The 6,996-nt window shown below is 42.9% G+C and overlaps 1 long non-coding RNA gene across 2 annotated transcripts in view; it reads left to right on the top strand.

Annotated features, from left to right (window-relative positions):
* LOC150045408 (uncharacterized) overlaps window positions 1–6,996 on the top strand; it is a 262,795-nt gene that overhangs the window by 181,186 nt on the left and 74,613 nt on the right. The window lies entirely within an intron of this gene.

A 6,996-nucleotide genomic window follows, 5' to 3' on the forward strand; every position in this document is an offset into this window, starting at 1 on the left:
GTGTGTGTGTGTGTGTGTTTATGTATAGGTGGTACTAGGGAACAAACCTATGTTATATATTCTACCTGTGGGCTACATTCCAACCCCCTCCATGTAATATTAGAGCCAAAATTACATTGACATTAGGGCTAATCATTTTGAGGTATGTATTATTTTTCTAACCATAACCCTTCTTGCCCCCAATACAATTCAAGTCATGGGTCATTTGAATCTTGACATGAGCATGATGATAGCATAGAAAATTTCCAAACTTATGGGGTGTTTCTGATATTGGTAAAAAAAAATTTTAAGCGGTATGAATTTGTTCATCCAGTAAACATCACCAAATTACTGGTATTTTGCCTCCATTTTTCTTTTCTTTTTTTCGTGTCTTTCTTTTCCTTGTATTCTTTTGTTTTCTCTCCTTAGGATATCAGTCACAGACCTTATAGTGTCTATAGGCAGAGAAAGAAATTTCACCATGTCCTCAGGAACATGCGTGAGGATTCTGTGTACACCAGGGATTCCCCTGAGGTGAGGCGCTGAGCTCACCTGGGGCTGGCTATTCACTTACATCCTGAGAGCTTGAAGGGGATCCAGATTGTTTTCTGATTGCCTCATGCTTGGTTTTAGAGACAGACATTAGATCAGACTTCGTATCACATGCTAATGATTCAAGCATCCACTTGCTTCTTGATGTAAGAAAAAATGATTTTAAGTAATCTGTCCAGCAGAAATCAAGTAGGGTTGGGAAAGATTCACATATATCGTTCTAAGTTTGCTACTGGCCACATGAGGCATTTAACATTCTGTGCTACACAGATATGCTTCCTAGAGGAGAAACACCTGATTGGACCCTGTTTCTGGCACTGCTGACATCAAGTGCATGAAGTCTGTCAGGGTCCTTCGTCCCCGACCAGACCAAGCCTCGAGAGGAGAGGGCCCACTGTCCTCCCGCACTCAGCCTTCTTACCCCGGAGCACGAACAGAGACGCCACGCAGCTTCATCAAGGCAGGAAGATCTCTCTCTCTCTTTATTCCCCAAATCCCTCCTCCTTATATTGGGTGCGGGAGCCTATCAGTATACAAGATGGACAGGACAAAGAGGTCCACGTGTTTTATCCCTACTACAAGCCTCAGCAGAAAGTTATTAGACATGGCGTTACTCGGCCCCCAACGAAGTCCAGCAAAAGCGATGGTAGAAAGGGCTTGGGCATTCAAGACGGAGACAGGGCACTGGCGAAGGCAGGAATTGGAACACGTGAGATTTGTTTCCAGTAACTACCTAGAAGATGACTTAGAAAGAGCGTACCAGTAAGGTTGAGCTACAGAATCTCACCAGGAAACTTAACTGAAGATATAACTAGCCTAAAAGGCTCTTCTGCCAGAGGGTAAGGCCATTTTCAGAGCATGAAAGGCCTCTGGGCTTCTAATTTTCAGGATCCTATCCCACTTCAAGCATGAGAATTACACCCAACTCCTCCAAAAACACTTTATTCCACCTACAAAGGAGTTTTCTTTCCCCCTCCCCATTTCCTTTTGAGATTATTCACTTAGAATAACAATTTTCAGTTGCTTGTGATTTCTCAGCAATAATTTTGCAATCTGTGCAACTCTTAGGATGGGAAAAGGAGCCCATTGATACTGTCTTCAAGCAAAATGGCTTTTGTCAGTTTTACATTTGGTAATTAAATTGATATCATGTTCATTTTGTAGAGATTTTGATGAAATGGGTCAAGGTTTCTTTCCAGTTTTTTTGTATTTTCTTTAAAATTCACAAACTTGTTCACAGGTCTTAGGAAAAAATGTTAAGTGCTCCTGGATTGTGCTGAGAGAGCCAGGGGTCATGGCAATAAAGTCTCTTGGTCTCGCTTTTATAGCACTTTCCAACCATCTCCGAGAATTTCATCTTCCCGTGTACCAGACGTACCTTCTGCTATGTCTTTGTCTTCATTTAAATGATCTCTAGTTCTGTTACAATGTCACTCTTCACCTTGACCCCCTCTTCTCTGTGTGTATACACGATCTGTTTTGACAGGACGATTTACTATTTCTCCTCACTCCAAGTTAATTTACAGAAGCAATAATTTTCTATTTTATTTTATTATCTTTAGTTGTGCAAAGGAGTTGCCATTTAACCAACAGTTTATGAATACAATGCGTCTTAATTAAGCATTCTCACCCCTGCCCCCCACTTCCTTCATCCTTCTTAATTTTGTAGGATATACATTGAATTCTTGTCTGGATTCTCCCTTCTTCTCTTCTTTCATCTACCCCTTCATTTTTTTTAATTTTAAATTTGGGTTGCTTTAGCATACTTTGTTTTTATTAGTTATCACATTGTTACACTGCTGTTTTAATTTCCCAGCATGCGTATGTATCTTTTGTGTGAGAACAAGGTGACAATGATACCCATTTCATATCTGCTGGCCCTAGCAAGAGGCTTGGTCCTGAGCTGAGACTGGACAAAATGACTAGTAACCTTGGGATTTCCAAGATAACTAGTGTATAACCTGATATAAGTCATTAAAAGTTAAGCTTCCACTTGAAAAGAGAGTCAACCATTAATTAAGAAGAAAAAGTCAAAAAAAATTTAAAAAGATCATGGAGAGGAAGCCAGCCGGTAGAAATAACCGTCCATAAAGAGGAGACTCACCATCTGCTGCCCCCCGCCGCAGGGTCCCGCCCTGGGTGAGCTTCGCCTCCTGCAGCCTGCCAGGGACCTGGGAGCTGGCAGCCCTGCCCACATGGCCTGAACTTTCCCGGGAACCAGCAGAGTGGAGCGGTTTCATGCTTGGTTGAAAAAATACAAAAACGAGTCTGTTCATTGTGGCCCAAACAAAATACCACTTCTAACCCAGAAAGAAGACAGAGGGTGAGTGAGGCAGCAGTCTGAATCCCCAAAGCAAAATAATTGTGACCTTGGAGGTTAGAAGGCAGTCACATAATAGTTTGTCATTCCCTTACTTTCGGGTGTTTTCCTGTCCCTCTTAGACCAGCTGGACAGGAAATGGAAGGATTCCTTCAGGCTCACACCACCCGGGCAAGCCACACGACCTCTGAGGGAGTCAGCATCCAGCACAAAATGAAGAAGGAAGGATGAGAGAAAAGGAAGGGATTATCTAAATTGACAAAGAAATGGCTTTTGAAAGAATCTAACATCTTTTTGGTTTTTTTCCGTCGGTCATGGGACTTGAACTCTGGGCCTGTCCCTGAGCTTTTCAGCTCAAGGCTACCTCCCAACCCCTTGAGCTCCACTTCTGGTTTCCTGATGGGTAACTGGAGATAAGAGACTCATGGACTTGGGACTTTAGTATCCCGTTTGGCTTTGAACCTTGAGCCTCAGATCTCAGCCTCCTGAGTAGCTAGGATTAGGCTTGAGCTACTGGCCATCAGCTTCTTCAGGGTTGTTGTTGTTTTTTTAAGAGAGTGTAATTTTAATTTAATGGCAGAGGGATAATGGTTTAATTATTTCAACACATAAAAGGAAAGATAGTGTGGATGTTCACTAAGAAATACTTATCTACAGAGGAGTCACAGTTACATAAGTCAGGTAATGCCTGCATTTCCTTAAAAATAGGGTCACCTCTTTCAGATTAAAAAAAAACAAGATGTTTGAACACAAAATAGTTTTTTCTTTTTTTATATTTTTATTGTAATTAATAAAAGGGTTACATGATATTTGCCAGATAGGAGGTGCATTAATTGAACACAAAATATTATCCAGCGTAAGTGATTAATGTTTTACTCAGAGACAGAAAGAAGGTTGATAGGGGAAAATGACATGCAGAGAGGGGAAGCAGAGGTCAAGCCTTTGGGACGCTGGGGACGCCAGCTGTGGCCTCCATCTTCATCCAGAAGTGGATCCATCACCAGCAGCTGGCACTGACTAGCAGAGCACAGCTCTGGGGATGCAAGAAGGGTCTTCAGAGAGAAGAGGGGGCAAAGCTATGTGCAGCACTTCTGGCACAGGGCTCAGGAGAGAACAAATTGACCAAGGGGACTGCGTCCAAATAAAAGCTTCTTCCCGTCAATGTCCAGAATTCAAAGGCAACACAAAGAAAGGGGAGAAATCTTTTCCAGTGATTCATTAGATAAGGGATTAATATCCAGAATATAGAAAGAGCTCAAGAAAAATGAAGCAGCTCTCAAAATCAGTACAAGGGCGAATAAAACATGAGAATGGGTAGAATACTTTTAGCTGTGAAGTGAACGCAAATCAAAACAATCTTGATTATTGTTAGACTGATCCTGTTAGAATGTCAATCATACAGATAACAAACATCAGGGCGAAGAACCCTTACATGCTGTGGATGAGAATTATATGGCAGCCGCTGTGGAGGTCAGCTTCTAGAGGGGTTCGGGGGGCCATGCCGGCACTGTGATGAACACACTATACTCGTCCATGGATGAGGCGCCATGCTTGCATTCTCCTCATTGCTAAGAAAACTCTGGAAAGAACAGTCTCCCAGAAGTGTACAGGGTTTATTTCATATTTAAAAGCACTGACTAATTAACATATTGATTTGCTTGACCTCTCATTGACTTCAAGCTATTATTAAAATGTTTCCTTGGGCATTTCCATTTGAATAAGGAAATGTTTTTTCTAAATGCATGTTAAGCAACAGAGAGGCTGGTTAGTGACTGGAATCTGGGTCTTGGGTTTGCTCTTTCCAGTTGTCATTGCTTCCATTTAATTCCTCTTTACTTGACGGATGGAGAACATGCCTTTTTCCGGTATGGTTAACAATGTAAATATTTACTTACATTTCTGAAGTATTTCCTGTTTTGCTGTTTTTCCATTCTATTTACAGATATGTGACATTTGAATGAGTTGCTTGTTTTTCCTTAACCTTTCTGGCTCCCTCCTATCCCCCCCCAAAAAAAAAACCAGACTAGACAATTGGTGGCACTTACAGTAATCGTTGATGTCATTTCCTTTTGCCTTTCTTCATCACTCCCCACCCCCCACAAACCCTGTCTTTATTTCTGCTATACCTAGATCTTGGTTCAGTGTCTTTATATAAAAGACCAAGTGTAAAAGCGGGTTTTGTAACTCACTGTTCCGTGATCTTTTCATTTCTTCCCTCACGCATGGTGGAGTAGCCTAATCAGTCAGGTCCTCTGCTGAGTCCTCAGCAGCACCAACCAAAGAGCAATAGACCAGGATTTCCATTACCGAAGAGAAAGGAACACTTAAATAGACACAGCGTAGCAAGTGCTGGGGTGCCTGCTAGGAAAGCCTGTGTAGAGTCTCAATGTTATCACAATGTCCAGAGTATGTCAGAGCCTACATTCCCTGAAGAGGATATTCCTGTGTCCACCATTTCTCCTAACTGGCTTCAGACTCTCTTACCTTCCTATGTGTTTGTTGGACTCAACATGAGATCTGAATAAATAGTCATAGGCTATATTTCCTTTGACTTTATATACATATACATTAGTATCCCCTGCCAGTCTAAGATATACTAAAAATTAATTGAAAATAAAACATAGGTGGAGCATTGCCATTTGAGAAATTACGTGCATTAATTGGTGTTTAATGTCCGTACTGAGCCAGCTGAAAGTCACTTACCAAAATCCTCAGTCTGGAAGCAAGCCTGCCCTCTAGTGTTAAAACTGGTCTTACAGACTAGATGAGTTACTATCAGACACAGGCACAATGGACCTCAGACTTGGGGGTTAATATTTTCTAGAAAAGCTCAGGCTGTCCTCACATGTCACCCTTTTTTCTGTGTCTGAAAGATTCTCTTACAAAAGAACGGGTCTCGCAAGTGGCACTTTTGTGACTGAATTCATTACTGTGGGTTGGACAGACTGCCCTGACCTGTCAATTTCCATTCTTTCTGTTCCGGTAACACAGATCTAGATCTAGAGCTATTTAGAGACAGGAATCCTATATTGACTTCCCTGGGAAATTTAGCTTTGATGATCCTAAATACACTGAATTCACACCTTCACGCTGCTGTGTACTTTTCCCTCTCCAACTTGTTGTTCTGTTGTGATCATGCCTGTTCTTTCGTATGTGGGATGCATGGCCAGCTCTGCTATGCTTTCTCTCTGTTGTTACTGAAGGCTCCAGACTGACAATGGCCAGCTGTCCCCCCCCCCCGCCAGCACGACTGCCTTTCCCTCCTGCATGCGATTTGCCCAAATTTACAATTCCCCCAAAATATACTGAGTGTAAAGACAGCGCCAACACGACGCAATTTTCTCCTCGTGTTCTTGTTGCATGGCAGTTTGTAAAACGAAATACCTGAACTAGAAAGGGTTTATCAAGAAACAAGTGAACTTATCTGAAAGTACTCACCTCCTTGTCTTGCACTGAAGGAAGGAATCAAACAAGAAAGGAAAAGCAGCTTGTGTTATCCGCAGACGTGTAAAGATTTCATTCTAAGAATAAAGATCCAGCTGGAGCCAACTTGAGACCGAGACTGCATCTTAAGACCAATCATGGTCTCAGTCAGCTATATTGAAGGGCAAGAAGACAAAAAGAGTCACAATAGAAATACTATCAGAGTGTGGAAAGACAGATGAAGGAAAGAACAGAAGAGGAGTGGGGGAAGAAGAGGAAAGATCCGAGGGACGAAGCAGTTCGCTGTTCATTCATTCTGTGATTTTCCTTGGGGTTCTTTTCAGAGTTCGACATCCTGGTTCCTCAGGCTGTAAATGAGGGGTTCAGCATGGGTACCACAACGGTATGAAACATGGAGAAAAATCTCCCACCGCCGGAGCCATGAAAGAGGCCCACGGTGACAATGTGGGAGCCCCCCGTGGCCGTGGCCTTGGGCCGGCCCTGGCCTGACTACATGTGGATGACATTAAAGAGAATCAAGGCGCACGAAGTCAGGACCACGAGGCTGGATAAAAGGACAGTGGCACCCACCACGAGACAAGTTGTGAGCTCATTGGCATAGGTGTGGCTGCAGGAGCGCTGGAGGAGGGGAAGATGTCGCCCTTGTTGTGGTTGATGGTGGTGGAGCCGCCGAAGCCAAGCCAGACCACATGCCCACGTGA

The sequence above is a fragment of the Megascapheus bottae genome, chromosome 27 (assembly GCF_031878675.1).
Source record: "Megascapheus bottae isolate mThoBot1 chromosome 27, mThoBot2.hap1, whole genome shotgun sequence".
Lineage (NCBI taxonomy): Eukaryota > Metazoa > Chordata > Mammalia > Rodentia > Geomyidae > Megascapheus > Megascapheus bottae.